Raw genomic sequence first — 20,437 nt, 5'->3', positions numbered from 1 at the left:
ATTAATAACAGAAAGAAACAACCCTTTTGTGTGAATGAGTGTAAATGGGGGAGGGAGGTTTTTTGGGTTGGTGCACTAATTGTAAGTGTATCTTGTGTTTTTTATGTTGATTTAATAAAAATAATTGTTTTATTTTTTATTTATTTTTATTTTTTTATAATTTCTTGTGTGGCCCGGTACCAATCGATCCACAGACCGGTACTGGGCCGCGGCCCGGTGGTTGGGGACCACTGCTTTAGGGGACCTGTTTTTTTGTCCCCATACCGTCAGAGGTCCCCTAAAGCAGTGCTCCCCAACCACCGGGCCGTGGCCCGGTACTGGTCCGTGGATCGATCAGTACCGGGCGGCACAAGAAAAAAAAAAAATATATATATATTTTTTTATTAAATCAACATAAAAAACAAAAGATATACTTACAATTAATGCACCAACCCAGATAACCTCCCTCCCCCATTTACACTCATTCACACAAAAGGGTTGTTTCTTTCTGTTATTAATATTGTGGTTCCTACATTATATATCAATATATATCAATACAGTCTGCAAGGGATACAGTCCGTAAGCACACATGATTGTATTTTTTTATGACAAAAATAACCAAAACAATAACCCCCCCCGCGGTTCGAAAAAGGTTGGGGACCACTGCCCTAAAGGCATACTTGCCAACCTTGAGACCTCCGATTTCGGGAGGTGGGGGGCAGGGAGGGCGGGGCGTGGTTGGGGGCGTGGTTAAGAGGGGAGGAGTATATTAAAAGCTAAAATTCACCAAGTCAAGTATTTCATATATATATATATATATATATATATATATATATATATATATATATATATATATATATATATATATATATATATATATATATATGTATATATATATATATATATATATACATATATATATATATATATATATATATATATATATATACATACATATATATATATATATATATATATATATATATATATATATATATATATATATATATATATACATATATATATATATATATATATATATATATATATATATATATATATATATATATATATATATATATATATATATATAATAAATACTTGAATTTCAGTGTTCATTTACACATATACACACACATAACACTCATCTACTCATTGTTGAGTTAAGGGTTGAATTGTCCATCCTTGTTCTATTCTCTGTCACTATTTTTCGAACCATGCTGAACACCCTCTCTGATGATGCATTGCTGTGTGGCACGCACAAAAGTGCTTTCATCAAATGCACTAGATGGCAGTATTGTCCTGTTTAAGAGTGTCACAACATTGCTGTTTACGGCAGACGAACTGCTTTACGGTAGACAAAAAACGTGACTGCTGTTGTTGCGTGTTGTTACCGCACTGGGAGGACGTTAATGAAACTGCCTAACAATAAACCCACATAAGAAACCAAGAACTCGCCCTCCATCATTCTACAGTTATAACGTGATTGGGCTTGCACGCTGTTTATATTGTGGGTTACACTGAAATTCAGGCGGACCTGAGTCCGATCATTTTTGGGAGAAAATTTGTCCCGGGAGGTTTTCGGGAGAGGCACTGAATTTCGGGAGTTTCCCGAAAAATCCGGGAGGGTTGGCAAGTATGCCTAAAGGTGACTGTGTAAACAGAGCGATGTCGCCATTATGTAAGCATTGCCAGAACAGACAGACACACACACACACACACACACACACACACACACACACACACACACACACACACACACACACACACACACAAATGCTGTCTAGCTCAGCAAACTCTTTTTTTCGCTTATCGTCTCTTTAAATCTATGCGGTCGTGTTTTCCCCCGCCCTGCCCCCCCCCCCCCCCCCCCCCCCCCCCCCCCCTGCGGCCCTGCTGCTGTTTGATCAATAAACGAATGCTTCTGCGCTTCTGATCGATGGAGGCTCGTCTATCCATCCGTCTGGCCGCCTGCCCCGCATCCTCCTGCAACGGTTGCTTTTATTTATTTATTTTCTCTCTCTCCGTGACGACGACGCTGCCGCTCATCAACACCTACCTCCCCCGCGCCTCCCTCTTTTTTCATGGAGCTAAAATTAGCCGTCTCTCACACGCACACACGCACTCCCAGGTGACGCGCGAGCTACACTCCCGACAAGCGTCCTTCACGCCAGGCCTAAACCGCCACGAGCGTCCTCAGACCGGACTGCGGCCCTTTCATGGTGCGCTCCCTATACAGCATCCTATACCCCACCTTCATTAGCAGATGGCTTTGGCACAAACCGAGGCCTCCTCATCTTGTCTCGCCACCCACCCCTCTCTCCGAGCCGTAAAATGTCACCTTCCTCGCCGGCAAAATATGCACATAATTTGCCTTGAGAGAGAGCGAGCCACTCGAGCAGGAAGCGCATTAAGCGGCATCTGACACAATGGCGTCCAACAGATCAAGAGCGTGATTAAGCAGACTGAGGTATTCTGGCGGGATAATCGGGATATTGGAATGCCGCGGCGAGCGAGCACGGCTATTTGGCCACGGGCGGCCAAACAGGATCAACAGATTTAGGCCCGAGCGCGCACACGCACGCACACACACACACACACACACACACACACACACACACACACACACACACACACACACACACACACCCACAGTAACATGCAATGTCGCGTGATCATCAAGCTGCGTTCTGTCCATCTTTGTCAGGCACCACTTGTGACATTTTGTCCTCACAGGGACATTTTGGTTGGAAAATGCTAAGATGAGCTCCTTTTACTGCCTCAGACCAGATTGTACAACACTAGACCAGTCACTTCACTGCAAAAAGTCAGTGTTCAAAAACAAGAAGAAATAATACAAAAATGAGGGGTATTTTATTTGAACTAAGCAAAATTATCTGCCAATAGAACAAGAACATTTGGCTTGTCAAGACTTTCCAAAACAAGTCAAATTAGCTAACCTCAATGAAGCCAAAAATACCTTAAAATAAGTATATTCTCACTAATAACAAGTGCACTTTTCTAAGGAGAAAAAAAAGAGACCTTTTTGCTCAATATGTTGAAAAATATTCTAGTGCCATTATCTTGACATAATGATATGCGCTTAGCATTACATTTCTTGAAACCAGCAAACTTATACTAAAAACTAATTTATTGTTCTTAAAGGGGAACATTATCACAATTTCAGAAGGGTTAAAACCATTAAAAATCAGTTCCCAGTAGCTTATTATATTTTTCGAAGTTTTTTTCAAAATTTTACCCATCACGCAATATCCCTAAAAAAAGCTTCAAAGTGCCTGATTTTAACCATCGTTATATACACCCGTCCATTTTCCTGTGACGTCACATAGTGAAGCCAACACAAACAAACATGGCGGATAGAACAGCAAGCTATAGCAACATTAGCTCGGATTCAGACTCGGATTTCAGCGGCTTAAGCGATTCAACAGATTACGCATGTATTGAAACGGATGGTTGTAGTGTGGAGGCAGGTAGCAAAAACCAAATTGAAGAAGAAACTGAAGCTATTGAGCCATATCGGTTTGAACCGTATGCAAGCGAAACCCACGAAAACGACACGACAGCCAGCGACACGGGAGAAAGCGAGGACGAATCCGGCGATCGCCTTCTAACCAACGATTGGTATGTGTTTGTTTGGCATTAAAGGAAACTAACAACTATGAACTAGGTTTACAGCATATGAAATACATTTGGCAACAATATGCACTTTGAGAGTGCAGACAGCCCAATTTTCATCAATTAATATATTCTGTAGACATACCCTCATGTCAGCAGGCCAGGGAAGCTAGGGTCGATATTCTTCTCTTGATCATCTTCAGTGGCATAAGGGACGGTGTGAGCCAAGACATCCAGGGGGATTAGCTCGCTCGTCTGCGGGAACAAACTGCCGCCATTGCTTGCCGTGCTACCAAGGTCCTTTGTCCCTGAATTGCTCACACACTCCGGCAGATTCAATGGGGGTCTGGCGGCCGATTTCTTTGACTTTATTGTTGGAAATGCATCTGCTTTGAGTGTCGCAGGATATCCACACATTCTTGCCATCTCTGTCGTAGCATAGCTTTCGTGGGTAAAGTGTGCGGAACAAACGTCCAATTTCTTGCCACTTTGGCATCTTTGGGCCACTGGTGCAACTTGAATCCGTCCCTGTTGGTGTTGTTACACCCTCCGACAACACACCGACGAGGCATGATGTCTCCAAGGTACGGAAAACAGTCGAAAAAACGGAAAATAACAGAACTGATTTGACTCTGTGTTTGAGAAAAAACTCACTCCGAGAGCAAATATTAGAAAGGCGTTTAATTCGCCAAAATTCACCCATTTAGAGTTCGGAAATCGGTAAAAAAAATATATGGTCTTTTTTCTGCAACATCAAGGTATATATTGACGCTTACATAGGTCTGGTGATAATGTTCCCCTTTAAATCCAGAGGCAATGTTATCTTTTGATAGTGTTGCTCTAAAAACAGACAGAAGCTGTTAAGAATAGGTACTTGAAATGTGAGAATTTTGTACCAAGCAGAGAAGTTTGATAACCTGATACAAGAAGCAGAAAATAGGAATCTGGACATCATGGGAATTGCTGAAACGAAATGGACAGAAAGTGGAAAAATAACAAGAGAGCACACACAGAGTTGCTGTCATGATGAGAAAATATGCAAAAATCAATAGTCCGTTGTTGGCCATTCATTATCAGATCGGGCAATATTAGTAAAAGTTTGAGGAAAACCTTTTGATATTAACATAATCCAAGTGTATGCACCAACGCAAGATCATAGTGATGAAACCATAGAACAATTTTCGTAAGAAACAATCAAATACACCAAGTCCAGTGAAATAGTGTGTCTTACAAACTGGATTAGTGTGTCTAATCCAGCACATCAGCCCTGTTCTGCAGCAACTCCACTGGCTACCCATCAAACATCGCATCCACTTTCAAATAATTCTCCTCACTTTCAAAGCCATCCATGACCTCTCTCCATCATATCTCTCTGACCTGGTCCATGTCGCCATGCCCTCACCTTCCCTAAGATCCTCTTCATCCATCCATCTCACTGTCCCTTTATTTCAACTGTCCACCATGGCCGCTCTGCCCTACATCTTTGGAACTCTTTACTTCGCAACTTAGATTCAATATCCCTCTTCAAATCAAGACTCAAAACCTATTCCTGACTGCTTATTCCTTGTAATCATCTTTTCTTTTCTCTTTGTTGTTGTTTTTTTTTATTATCCAATTTGATTTTATTGTTGTGATTTTGTACGGTGTCCTTGAGTGCCCAGAAAGGCGCCTTATAAATAAAATGTATTATTATTATTTATTATTCCTGGAGATTTTAATGTCAAAATCGGAAAAAGAAAATGAAATCACAGGTCATTTTGGGCTGGGAGAAAAAAAAATGAAAAAGGGGATAGACTAATAGAATTGTGTCAAAGAAACAAAATGACAATAACCAATACAGTATACCAGGGGTCGGCAACCTTTACCACTCAAAGAGCCATTTTGAGCCGTTTCCACAAATGAAAGAAAACAATGGGAGCCACAAAACTCTTTTGAAATTTAAAATGAAATAACACTACATACAAACTTTTTTTTTGCTTTGTGCTATGTATAAAGCAGAGGTCTCAGACACGCGGCCCGCACCTTAATATGGAAATGGAATGTTAGTGCGGCCCGCCAGTTTTATATAAAGGGCACTTGACAGCGTCACACTTGCCAACCCTCACGATTTTTCCGGTAGACTCCCGAATTTCAGGGAAACTATTCTCTTGAATGTATGCTGATTTTCACTCAAACAACAATAATAAGGGCGTGCCGTGATGTCACTAGCTTTAGCGCCCTCTACAGCTTGAACAAACAGCTTGCCAGCCCAGTTACATGTTATATGAGGCTTCTGCAGACACACATAAGTGAATGCAATTCATACTTGGTTAACAGCCATACAGATCACACTGAGGGTGGCGATATAAACAACTTTAACACTCTTACTAATATGCGCCACACTGTGAACCCACACCAAACAAGAATGACAAACACATTTCGGGAGAACATCCGCACCGTAACGCAACAGAACAAATACCCAGAATCCCATGCATCCTTAACTCTTCCGGGCTACTTTATACACCCCCGCTACCACCAAAGCCCGCCACCCCAACCCTGCCTCCCCACACATCAACAACACCCCCCATCCCCCGTGCGTAGATTGATGTGGGCGGGGTTTGTAATGTAGCCCGGAAGAGTTAGGGATGCATGGGATTCTGGGTATTTGTTCTGTTGTGTTTATGTTGTGCTACGGTGTGGATGTTCTCCCGAAATGTGTTTGTCAATCTTGTTTGGTGTGGGTTCACAGTGTGGCGCATATTAGTAAGTGTTATAGTTGTTTATACGGCCACCGTCAGTGTGATCTGTATGGCTGTTGAACAAGTATGCCTTGCTGTCACTTAGTGTGTGAGCAGACGCCGCATACAAAATGTGACTGGGCCGGCACGCTGTTTCTTAGGTGAAAAAGCGGACGCGACGACAGGTTGTAGAGGACGCAAAATGCAGTTCCATCACGGCACGCCCTCAATTTTGTTGTCCGGGTGAAAATCAGAGAATGTTTGCCCTGGGAGAGGCAGTGAAATCCGGAAGTCTCCCGGAAAAATCGGGAGGGTTGGCAAGAATGCAGCTGAGCCGCATCAGAGTGGTCAAAGAGCCGCATGCGGCTCCGGAGCCGCGGGTTGCCGACCCCTGCACTATACCAACAACCTCCAAGGAAAGTATACACATTACATTATATTCAGACCATAATCCAGTCGTGCTCAAACGGCAAGTCAAGCTTCAAAATATCAAACAAAGTCAAAGAAGAAAACACCAACACCTAAACCTACTACTACAAGAGGACTACAAACACAGGCACAATATCCAAGTCGCAAATATCTATAACACACTACTACATACAGAAGATACAGAACACATAGTCCAAGGACCACATTCTCAAGAAGTGCTTGAACAAGAATAGAGTATCCTGAAAACAAATACTCAAACATCTTTGGATAAAGTGTTGCCATTTCAGGAGAATTTTCTAAAAGAAATAATGGATGACAGACGAAATATTAGCCAAAATGGAAAAACTGAAAACATAGATCAACAGAAGGAGCATTGGCTAAGCAGTCGATGTTCTGAAATTGAGGATTTTGAGAAACATAACAAAACAAAATAAATGTATGCTAAAATCAAATAATTAACACAGGGGGGAAATAGAAAAAAGGCAGTAGTGCTATACCATACCATACCATACCATACCATACCATACCAACTGTATTTATAAAGCCCTTTAAAAACAACCCCAGTTGAAGAACAAAGGGCTGTACACCACAAAGAAATAGAGGCAGAGAACAGACTAAAAAATAACATTTAAAACAGAAGTAAAATACACCTTGAAAAAGCAAATACAAATTACCCTAAGAACAATTTGTTAAGTAAAAAGCAGTTAAAAACAGTTTAAAGTCTCATGCTGGGTTAAAAGCCAGTGAAAAAAAAAAGGGTTTTAAGAAGGGTCTTAAAAATAGCCAAAGAAGGGGCCTATCTCACATGGAGAGGGAGATCATTCCAGAACAGGCCTGAGCAATTATTTTGACTCGGGGGCCACATTCAGAGACAAAAATGTGCCTGGGGGCCGGTATATCTATTTTTAGGAACACTAATACAAAACCTCACAATAATGTCTGATTGAATGCTAAAAACGTTATGACAGACCGCCTTAAAAAACGTAATGGAATTTAAACATTTTCTATGAACGATAAAACACCGAATATTGACAAAATATAAACATCACACCCCCTTTCGATCGACATACTTTACAATCAAGTGAAACGCACCAAAAATGCAACAAACAGTGAAATATGAACGCGAAGAGTACAAAATAAACCCACCGACAATCTTGATATATCTGATATATCACTAAGCTTTAGAACTTTGTTGTGAAAATCTCCTTCCGCATCTGTGGAAACACTTTCCGCCCACACTGCTTGGTGCCTCGTCTGAGCTGCTGTGATGTAGATTACCATAGTAACTAATTAGATGACTATAGTAACTAATTAGATGACCATAGTAACTAATTAGATGACTATAGTAACTAATTAGATTACCATAGTAACTAATTAGATTACCATAGTAACTAGTATATCATCCCAAAGCGCAGATTCCAAGCATTGAAATACTTTGCATAGTTCAAGAATTATGGTCATTAGAAAACATGACTGCACATCATAGTGGCAGCTACATTTTCCATCTTAAAGATCTAAAAAAATATTTGGGAATGTCCGGTGGTCCTTAATTTGCCCAGCTCTGTTCCAGAGTATCAAAGACAAAAACGGTAAAATTATATTTGCTGAAGAGCAGACAGCAACCAGATGGGTTGAATATGTAACTAAGCTACATGATGACAAAAGCAGGGCAGAAATGCCACTGATGGAGTCAACTGATGGACATAATATTATGAAAGAGGAAGTAATAAATGCCATAAAGACAATAAAGAAAGGAAAACCTAACGGTCCAGACGATATACCAACAGAATGACTGAAAGCTCTAAATGAACACGACATAGCATTATGAACAAGATTGTGCAACACAATTTACAACAGTGGATATATACCAGCTGAATTGGGACAATCCATTTTTGTCCCCGAGCCAAAAAAACAAAAGCACAAAATTGTGCAGATTTCCAAACTACCAGCAAAATGAGTCATGTGACAATTTTGCTCTTTAAAGTGATAGAACAAAGAATAACCAAACGAATCAATGAAGAAATAAGTCACCTACAAAGAGGTTTCAGACCAGGCACGGGCACTCGAGAAGGGATCCTCAATTTAAGAATCATATGTGAGAGAATGTTGGAAACCAATCGAGATGTTTATATTTGCTTTATAGACTATACCAGGGGTCGGCAACCTTTACCAGTCAAAGAGCCATTTTGACCAATTTAGCAAATTATAGATAACAATGGGAGCCGCAAATTTTTTTTTGAAATTTTAAATGAAATAGCACTGCATACAAAGTTTTCTTTTTGCTTTGTGCCATGTATAAACCAGGGGTCTCAGACACGCTGCCCACCCCTTTATGTGGAATTTCAAAGCTGGTGCGGCACGCGGGTTTTAAATGAATGGCGCTTGTCAGCGTCATGCGTGCCGTGATGGTACAGCATATAGCATCCACTACAACCCAGCGTGCCTGATCAGCCACACGTTGTATGGTGTGTCCGCTTGCTCACGTAGGTGACAGCAAGGCATACTTGGTCAACAACCACACAGGTTACACTGACGGTGGCGGTATAAAAAAAACTATAACACTCTTACTAATAATGCGCCACACTGTGAACCCACACCAAACAAGAATGACAAACACATTTCGGGAGAACATCTGCACCGTAACACAACATAAACACAACAGGACAAATACCCAGAATCCCATACAGCCCTAACTCTTCCGGGATACATTATACACCCCCGCTACCAAACCCCGCCCACCTCAACCGACGCACAGAGGGGGGGGGGGGGGGTTGGTGGTAGCAGGGGTGTATAATGTAGCCCGGAAGAGTCAGGGCTGCATGGGATTCTGGGTGTTTGTTCTGTTGTGTTTATGTTGTGTTAAGGTGCAGATGTTCTCCCGAAATGTGTTTGTCATTCTTGTTTGGTTTTGGTTCACAGTGTGGCGCATTATTAGTAAGAGTGTTAAAGTTGTTTTATATGGTCACCGTCAGTGTAACCTGTGTGGCTGTTGACCAAGTATGCCTTGCTGTCACGTACATGTGCAAGCAGAAGATGTATATTGTATAACAAGTGTTGGGCTGGCATAGAGCGCCAAATGTTGTACCATCATGGCACGCCCTTATTATAGCTGTAAGGGTGAAAATCGGTGAATATTAATCCCGTGAGTTTTCTGCGAGAGGCAGTGAAATCCGGAAGTCTCACGGGAAAATTGGGGGGTTCAGCAAGTAAGCTGCTGAGCCGCATCAGAGTGATCAAAGAGCCGCATGCGGCTCCGGAGCCGCGGGTTGCCGACCCCTGGACTATACCAAAGGTTTTGACAGAGTCAAGCATTCCAAAATGATTGCATATCTGTCAGAAATTGGCATATGTGGGAAAGACCTACAAATCATTACAAAGATGTATTGGGAACACACAGCTGTCACAAGAACTGATTGGGGAACAACAGAAACTCAGCGGCCTAGTGGTTAGAGTGTCCGCCCTGAGATTGGTGGGTTGTGAGTTCAAACCCCGGCCGAGTCATACCTAAGACTATAAAAATGGGACCCATTACCTCCCTGCTTGGCACTCAGCATCAAGGGTTGGAATTGGGGGTTAAATCACCAAAAATGATTCCCGGGCGCGGCCACCGCTGCTGCTCATTTCACCACACCTAGTGTGTGTGTGACAATCATTGGTACTTTTTAATATTAAAAAAGGAGCCAGACAAGGTTGTGCGTGGTCACCATGTCTCTTCAATTTATACACTGAAAAAAATGTTGGGAGAAGTGGAGGACATGGCAGCTTTATCTATAGGAGGTCTCAACATAAACAACCTATGATATACAACTTTGGTTGTAGCGGTGTATCACTACACCGCTACAACCAAAGAAGACGGGGAGAAGAGGCTGAGCCACGTAAATAAGACCGCCCACAAAACGGTGCATCCGGAAGCGACTGTCAGAAAGCGGCTTGAAGATGATCTGTGAAACATCATAAATGCAACATTTTGACCAAAGAACTACCATTACATGTTATGTAGACCACAAGGAAGTCTTTTACATTGAGAAAATGATAATAATATGACTCCTTTAATGCGCCTTATAATCCGGTGCGCCCTATGGTCCGGAAAATATGGTAGTTTATTTGCAGCCGTGGAGGTGAGAATGTGGTTTCACACTTTGGAGGGACGTTAGTTGCTAACTTCCTAGCTAGGACGTTAAATTGCGTCGCTGTAGAATGTATCATCGACATGCATTATCACAATAGTATTAAAAGTTTTAAAACTGGGCAAATTAATATCATTTATAGACAAGTGTCAATTTACTGTGAAGTGAATTATATTTATATAGCGCTTATCTCTAGTCCAGTGTTTTACAACCTTTTTTGAGCCAAGGCACATTTTTTGAGTTGAAAAAAATGCGGAGGCACACCAGCAGCAGAAATCATTAAAAAACAAAACTCAGTTGACAGAAAAAGTCGTTGTTGCAATTGTTGGGTATGACTTTAAACCATAACCAAGCATGCGTCAATGTAGCTCTTGTCTCAAAGTAGGTGTACTGTCACCACCTGTCACATCACGCCGTGACTTATTCGGAGTTTTTTGCTGTTTTCCTGTGTAGTGTTTTAGTTCTTGTCTTGCGCTCCTATTTTGGTGGCTTTTTCTCTTTTTTTGGTATTTTCCTGTAGCAGTTTCATGCGATATTTCCCGCATCTACTTTGTTTTAGCAATCAAGAATATTTCAGTTGTTTTCTATCCTTCTTTGTGTGGACATTGTTGATTGTCATGTCATGTTCGGATGTACATTGTGGACGCCGTCTTTGCGCCGCAGTAAGTCTTTGCTGTCTTCCAGCATTCTGTTTTTGTTTACTTTGTAGCCAGTTCAGTTTTAGTTTCGTTCTACATAGCCTTCCCTAAGCTTCAATGCCTTTTCTTAGGGGCACTCACCTGTTGTTTAGTTTTGGTTTAAGCATTTGACACCTTTTTACCAGCACACTGCCTCTCTCGCTGTTTGTGACATCTACAAAGCAATTAGCTACCGGCTGCCACCTACTGATATGGAAGAGTATTACACGGTTACTCTGCTGAGCTCTAGACAGCACCGACACTCAACAACAACACATCATTTGCAGACTATAATTACTGGTCTGCAAAAAATATTTTTAACCCAAATAGGTGAAATTAGATAATCTCCCACGGCACACCAGACTGTATCTCACGGCACACTAGTTATTACAAAAAACAAAACAATAGACCACACAAAAATGTCCACTCCAGAGGATATAAATGGATAAAGTGCACAATAGCGCCTCCTCAGGCCTTGTATGACAATGTCAATCCATGAGAGAGTGAGTGTGTGTTACGGCGTGTAAAAAGGTTGCAACATTGTGGTCTTGGCTTAGTCACTAATCATTGAGCTTAACCTCCTCTGTACTCTTTCCCCGCTCCACATTGACCCAATTCCTCAGACTTAAGGTTCCGTCGGCCTTCCCCGATAAGACCACTCGCGGGGGCTCCGACGTAGCCGTTACATCCGCCACACCCGTACAGACGCACTGGTGTTGAGATGCATGTCAACATGCTTTGCACCTGTCAAACACTTTTGACTACGCAGTTAGCAATTAGCACGCACGCCACCACACCACAATAGAGCGGTTTGCTTCTATTTACCTTTGTGCGACAAGTGTAAAGCTACAAGGCAGAAAAAAAGGAAGCTAACATGCTAAATAGTCAACGCTAACAAAACACTCACTTTTTCTCTTTAACTGCCAAAAAGCTCAAAAATAGACCATTCATCGGCAGTGCGCCTCATAGTCCGCTGCATTTCATATATGAAAATATATATACATATGAAAAGAGATCGAAAATAAACCATTCATCGGCAGTGCGTTTTATAATCCGGTGCGCCTTATATGTGGAAAAAGATCAAACATAGACCATTCATCGGCAGTGCGCTTTATAAATAAATAAATAATGATAAATGGGTTGTACTTGTATAGCGCTTTTCTACCTTCAAGGTACTCAAAGCGCTTTGACACTACTTCCACATTTACCCATTCACACACACATTCACACACTGATGGAGGGAGCTGCCATGCAAGGCGCTAACCAGCAGCCATCAGGAGCAAGGGTGAAGTGTCTTGCTCAGGACACAACGGACATGACGAGGTTGGTACGAGGTGGGGATTGAACCAGGGACCCTCGGGTTGCGCACGGCCACTCTCCCACTGCGCCACGCCGTCCTTATAATCCGGTGCGCCTTATATGTGAAAAAAGATCGAACATAGACCATTCATCGGTGGTGCACCTTATAATCTGGTGCGCCTTATATATGAAAAAAGATGGAAAATAGACCATTCATCGGCGGTGTGCCTTATATATGAAAAAAAGATCGAACATAGACCATTCATCGGCGGTGCGCCTTATATACGAAAAAAGGTCGAAAATAGACCATTCATCGGCAGTGCGCCTTATAATCCGGTGCACCTTATATATGAAAAACGCTGGAAAATAGACCATTCATCGGCGGTGCGACTTACATATGAAAAAAGATAGAACAACAGTGCGCCTTACAATCCGGTGCGCCTTATATGTGAAAAAAATATCGTGCATAGACCATTCATTGGCAGTGCGCCTTAAAATCCGGTGCGCTTTATATATGAAAAAAAATATCGCACATAGACCATTCATCGGCAGTGCGTTTTATAATCCGGTGTGCCCTTTATATGTAAGAAATGATCGAACATAGACCATTCATCGGCAGTGCTCTTTATAAACCGGTGCGCCTTATATATGAAAAAAGGTCGAAAATAGACCATTCATCGGCGGTGCGCCTTATATATGAAAAAAAGATCGAACATAGACCATTCATCGGCGGTGCGCCTTATATACGAAAAAAGGTCGAAAATAGACCATTCATCGGCAGTGCGCCTTGTAGTCCGGTGCGCCTTATATATGAAAAACGCTGGAAAATAGACCATTCATCGGCGGTGCGACTTACATATGAAAAAAGATAGAACAACAGTGCGCCTTACAATCCGGTGCGCCTTATATGTGAAAAAAATATCGTGCATAGACCATTCATTGGCAGTGCGCCTTATAATCCGGTGCGCTTTATATATGAAAAAAAAAATCGCACATAGACCATTCATCGGCAGTGCGTTTTATAATCCGGTGTGCCCTTTATATGTGAGAAATGATCGAACATAGACCATTAATCGGCGGTGCGCCTTATATACGAAAAAAGGTCGAAAATAGACCATTCATCGGCGGTGCGCCTTATATATGAAAAAAAGATCGAACATAGACCATTCATCGACGGTGCGCCTTATATACGAAAAAGGTCGAAAATAGACCATTCATCGGCAGTGCGCCTTATAATCCGGTGTGCCTTATATATGAAAAACGCTGGAAAATAGACCATTAATCGGCGGTGCGACTTACATATGAAAAAAGATAGAACATAGTCCATTCATCGGCGGTGCGCCTTATATGTGAAAAAAGATCGAAAATAGACCATTCATCGGCAGTGCGCCTTACAATCCGGTGCGCCTTATATGTGAAAAAAATATCGCGCATAGACCATTCATTGGCAGTGTGCCTTATAATCCGGTGCGCTTTATATATGAAAAAAAAATATCGAACATAGACCACTCATCGGCAGTGCGTTTTATAATCCGGTGTGCCTTTATATGTGAGAAATGATCGAACATAGACCATTCATCGGCAGTGCTCTTTATAAACCGGTGCGCCTTATATATGAAAAAAGGTCGAAAATAGACCAGTCATCGGCAGTGCGCCTTATAATCCGGTGCGCCTTATATATGAAAAACGGTGTAAAATAGACCATTCATCGGCGGTGCGACTTAAATATGAAAAAAGATAGAACATAGACCATTCATCGGCGGTGTGCCATATATACGAAAAAAGGTCGAAAATAGACAATTCATCGGCAGTGCGCCTTATAATCCGGTGCGCCTTATATATGAAAAAAGATGGCAAATAAACCATTCATCGGCAGTGCGCCTTATATATGAAAAAAAGATCAAACATAGACCATTCATAGGCGGTGCGCCTTATATATGAAAAAAGATCGAAAAGAGACCACTCATCGGCAGTGCGCCTTACAATCCGGTGCGCCTTATATATGAAAAAGATCAAAAATAGATCATTCATCGGCAGTGCGCCTTATAGTCCGGTGCGCCTTATATATGAAAAAAGATCGAACATAGACCATTCATCGGCGGTGCACCTTATATATGAAAAAAGCTCAAAAATAGACCATTCATCTGCAGTGCGCCTTATAATCCGGTGCGCCTTATATGTGGAAAAAAGATCGAAAATAGACCGTTCATCGGTGGTGCGTCTTATATATGAAAAAAAGATCGAACATAGACCATTCATTGGCAGTGCGCCTTATAATCCGGTGCGTCTTATATATGAAAAAGATCAAAAATAGACCATTCATCGGCAGTGCGCCTTATAGTCCGGTGTGCCTTATATTTGCAAAAAGATCGAACATAGACCATTCATCGGCAGTGCGCCTTATAGTCCGGTGCGCCTTATATTTGAAAAAAGATCGAACATAGACCATTTGTCGGCGGTGCGCCTTATATATGAAAAAGCTCAAAATTAGACCAATCATCGGCAGTGCGCCTTATAGTCCGCTGCGTCTTATATATGGCAAAAGATCGAACATAGACCATTCATCGGCAGTATGTGCGCCTTATATATGAAAAAGATCAAAAATAGACCATTCATCAGCAGTGCGCCTTATAGTCCGGTGCGCCTTATATTTGAAAAAAGATCGAACATAGACCATTCATCTGCGGTGTGCCTTATATATGAAAAAAGCTCAAAAATAGACCAATCATCGGCAGTGCCTTATAGTCCGCTGCGTCTTATATATGGCAAAAGATCGAACATAGACCATTCATCGGCAGTGCGTCTTATAATCCGGTGCGCCTTATATGTGAAAAAAAGATCGAAAATAGACCATTCATCGGTGGTGCGTCTTATATATGAAAAAAGATCGAACATAGACCATTCATTCGCAGTGCGTTTTATAATCCGGTGAGTCTTATATGTGGAAAAAGATCAAACATAGACCATTCATCGGCAGTGCGTTTTATAATCCGGTGCGCCCTATGGTCCTGAAGATAGGGTGCATGTCATAGTCGGGTCTCTGGGTCAGCCACTCACACAAAGACTACTGTATTTTTCGGACTATAAGTCGCAGTTTTTTTTCATAGTTTGGCCGGGCTCCAGTGCGATTTATATGTTTTTTTCCTTCTATATTATGCATTTTCGGCAGGTGCGACTTATACTCCGAAAAATACGGTACTAGGGAATACTAACAGACTTGAGTACAATTCTTGGCTGGTCTACTCACCTCTGCTAAAGAGTCAACACTTTCTCTCCTTGAGTGCCATGAGGCAATGACTTCCTCTGTGAGCGGTTGACAAACAGACCCCCCCCCCCCAAAAAAAAAGCCAGGGGATGCTTGTTATTAAATAGTCTTCCTGCTGCATGAGGTTTTGACAGGAATGTAATGAGTCTGGAGCGCCAAAGTATTAGTCTGACCTGTGGAAGCCTGAGCGTCTCCGTCTGGCCTCCTGGCTAAGAAGCTGCTAATGCCGCAGCAGCTCGCCGTGATACGTCTATATTCCTGTTTGCGCCGCATCACATATTTATTCCCCCACCCCTCCTCCTTCTCCTCCACCATCCGCCTCATCCAATCCAATCTATTCTTAGGACGTGCCTGACGCACCTGCCCGCAGTGACAGATGGGGAGGCTAGGCGGAGCGTTCGGATGCACTCGGCTGCTTTCAGCTTTTGTTGCTAATGCCGCTTGATCCAAGTCTGAATGCAGATGGCTCGACAACAAGGAGGGAATCCTGCTACAGATTGCCTGTGACGTGCCCTCACACACACACACACACACACACACACACACACACACACACACACACACACACACACACACACACACACACACACACACACACACACACACACACACACACACACACACACACGCACACACTTACATGTCTTGCCTACTTTGTGTGGACCCATGTTTGGTTAGTAAGTTGAGAGGGCCCCCCTTTCTACTATAGGTAGAATGATGAAAACAATATATCTAGCCCTAGATGGGAGTAGAGAGTTGCAACCTCACTCCACACAAGGATGGTGAGACAAACACACACATACTGGTTATCATTTGGAACGGGGACCAAGTTTTTGATCATGACTTGTGGGGGCCACCCTTTCTACAGGTTGTGGAGGCAATAAAAAAAAAATGAGGTAAAATGTCCACTGCCCAGTTAGCTCATACACGTCTTTAAATCTCTGGATTGATGAAGTAATGTGCTGATCATTCTTACTAGGGACCCTGGGGAAAAAGAGTATATATGGTTCATGGGGACCAAATTTAAATAATTTTGCATAATTCACACACATTTGTACGGGACTACTGTGGACCATTAAAAAAAAGAAGTTCTAATTAAAAAATTATATTATAAAAATTATATTAAAAATCACTTAGGCATCTGCAGAATGGATCTGACTATCATTTAAAAAGGTTTCCCTTTAGGGGACCTGTTTTTTTTGTCCCCATACCGTCAGAGGTCCCCTAAAGGTGACAGTGTAAACAGAGTGATGTCCCCATTAAGTCAGCATTGCCAGAACACACACACACACACACACACACACACACACACACACACACACACACACACACACACACACACACACACACACACACACACACACTTACATGTCTTGCCTACTTTGTGTGGACCCACGTTTGGTTAGTAGATTGTGAGGGCCCCCCTTTCCACTATAGGTAGAATGATGAAAACAATATATCTAGCACTAGATGGGAGTAGAGAGTTGCAACCTCACTCCACACAAGGATGGTGAGACAAACCCACACACACACACACACACACACACACACGCCATTCTGCACACACAACGCCGTGATGGCGTTTAAATGGCTGCCTATTGCATCATCACGATATCACAACAAAGCAAAGTACATCACGCTCACTGGACACTTCATTAGGTACACCTACATGGCCTTGGCGAGGAAATAATGCTGAGCAATGCTATTAGGGTAGGGCGGGGGGGTCAGCAACCTGCAGCTCTTTAGCGCCACCCTAGTGGCTCCACTGGTGATTTTTTTAAAAATGGAAAAAGATGGGGTTGGGGGGGGGGGGAATATATATATTTGTTGTTTTAGTAAGTTAAAGTTAAAGTAGCAATGATTGTCACAAACACTGTTAGAATAATTATGTATAATTTATCACACAACTCTTATGCTTAAGGGCCGTCGCTATAGTTATTATCAATTGTGCTGAAGTTGTACTTTTCTATCCATGCAAAGGCACAACTCGTAATCGTCCATTGCGAGTTGTCTCGTGTCAGCAGTTTGCTTACAGACCCTGCCTGTTGGCAGCCGAGGACGGACATCGAGTACCTCAACGCAGATAAAACAGAAGACAGGGCGAAATCACGAGTGTCAGCACATTTCCATTCTGAATAGTCATGTATTGTGTCTACTCTCCCTTCAGAAGCAGCCTCAGTGATGTTAACTAGGGACCTCCCGAATAAATAGAGGAGCACGTGGGACTGTACCTTCGAGCGTAAGGTGAAACTGTACCTGAGCGTGCAGCCCAATACATCTCTCCTCATGAGCAAAATTGAACTCCGTCTCTGCCTGAGTCCTTCTTCTTGTCTTGTGTAATAAATAGTTCGGTGTTTGAACCTGACAAACACACACTAGGTGTGGTGAAATTTGTCCTCTGCATTTGACCCGTCCCCATGTTCACCCCCCTTGGGAGGTGAGGGGAGCAGTGAGCAGCAGCGGTGGTCACGCCCGGGAAATCATTACGGTGATTTTTTTTTTGTATATATTGTTTTTCAAATCGCCTGACATGTATACAGTGTATATGTACATCATTTATCCATTTTTTTTAACGTAATTTTTTATATACATGTTACAGGTTATATATCTTTTATTATTGAATGTATCAAATGTGATGAATATTTCATGGGCCACTTTTTGTGCCATCCATTTGCCTTTTTAAAGCATTACATGGATTCAATTCTTTAAGATGTCAATAAACTTCTCAATCAGTCAATCAAAATTTAACTCCCAATTCCAACCAAGCAGGGAAGTAATGGGTCCCATTTTTTATAGTCTTTGGTATGACTAGGCCGGGGTTTGAACTCACAACCTACCGATCGCAGGGCGGACACTCTAACCACTCCAACAATGTTTCTGTAGGAGGACAAACACGACACAAACCTTCCTAATTGCTAGAAAGCCCACTGTTTAATGTTTGTGTTTATGCTTCACTGATGAGAGTATTTGGCCAGCGCCGTTTTGTCCTACTAATTTTGGCAGTCATTGAACTCACCGTAGTTTCGACTTAGACCTAGACAAACTTTATTGATCTATAAGGGGAATTATTCCACACAGTAGATCAGTTTCAAAGGATGGAAAGGGTATGCAGGTATTAAGTAGACTAAAAATGTACCATAAAAGCAATATAAAATATAACAGTTTGTTTACATGTACAACTTTCTCCGACGCTGCCACAGAAAGATGTGTTTTATCGTTTTGTCCACCAAACGTTTTATGCTGTGCGTGAATGTGCAAAGGTGAGCTTTGTAGATGTTATTGACTTGCTTGGAGTGATTATAATCGATGCTATTTAGGCCAGCTGTGTGTACATATTGCATCATTATGCCTCGTTTGGAGGTATATTTGAGCTAATTTAATTTCCTTTACTTATGTCCTCTGTGGATTTAATTTATATTTGCATGTCTCATGACACATTATCTGTATGTAATATTGGCTGCATTTCTGATTGTGCGCCATGTTGTTCCAGACCACAGCAAACGTTACCCAACTTGCAAAGATTGTAATGAATCCATTAGAAGAAGACAGCCTGTCCTTTCCTTTAACTTGGACTCACACATCTATACCTTTGGCAGTTTTAAGACAGACACACACATCTATACGTTTGGCAGTTTTAAGACAGTAATTTCCAGGAGTTATCTCACCCTTTGAGACACTTACTTATTAATGTGTTGCCTTCATTATAACACTTACATAAGGCTTTTAACTTTTTGCAGCTCCAGACATGGTTTTTGTATTGGTTTGTATGTTATACACTTTTAACACATTTAAAAATAGTTTACCCTCATTCATTTTTATTTTTTTTTCCTGTTACAAATATATTCCCAATCATTCACTAATGCTGGGCCACCACAAAAGCTTCAGATTTGGTAAATGATAATAACAAAAATTCAATACATTGAGAAAACATTAAAAATCTGTTTGACAAAATGTATGGAAAAAGGTTAGAATAAAAAAAAAGGTGTATCATAGTAACAAAAATAATTACAAATAAACTAAAAAAGCCCCAGAAATGTATATGGTTTATCGTATTATTCTTAAAATAAATTCATAATATTTGACTCTAATGGGCCGTGAAAAAGATCCAAATGTAATAACAATGAAAAACAACAAAAAACATGAGGATTTTTTGAAAAAGCTGGTGAAAAAAAACAGATTTGAAATGTGCAGCATTCTTTTTTTTCTGTAAAAAAAACTATATTAATTAGAGATGATAAATGGCAGATAAATGCGTTAAAATGTAATATCGGAAATTATCGGTATTGTTTTTTTTATTATCGGTATCGT

General features: G+C 41.5%; 1 protein-coding gene across 3 annotated transcripts in view; it reads right to left on the bottom strand.

Annotated features, from left to right (window-relative positions):
* Nucleotides 1-20,437, bottom strand: part of diras1b (DIRAS family, GTP-binding RAS-like 1b) — a 37,961-nt gene that overhangs the window by 15,125 nt on the left and 2,399 nt on the right. The window contains exon 1 of one of the 3 annotated variants that reach the window (XM_061968062.2): nt 16,112-16,350. The exons of 1 other annotated variant lie outside the window; for it this stretch is intronic. The gene's annotated coding sequence lies outside the window, so the exon portion shown is untranslated. Of the gene's footprint in view, nt 1-2,293; nt 3,344-16,111; nt 16,351-20,437 lie in introns of those variants that run through there. One more of the 3 variants, XM_061968063.2, reaches the window with a different exon arrangement.

Source organism: Nerophis lumbriciformis, linkage group LG08 (genome assembly GCF_033978685.3).
Source record: "Nerophis lumbriciformis linkage group LG08, RoL_Nlum_v2.1, whole genome shotgun sequence".
Lineage (NCBI taxonomy): Eukaryota > Metazoa > Chordata > Actinopteri > Syngnathiformes > Syngnathidae > Nerophis > Nerophis lumbriciformis.
This window is presented reverse-complemented; position numbering and strand designations above follow the sequence as displayed.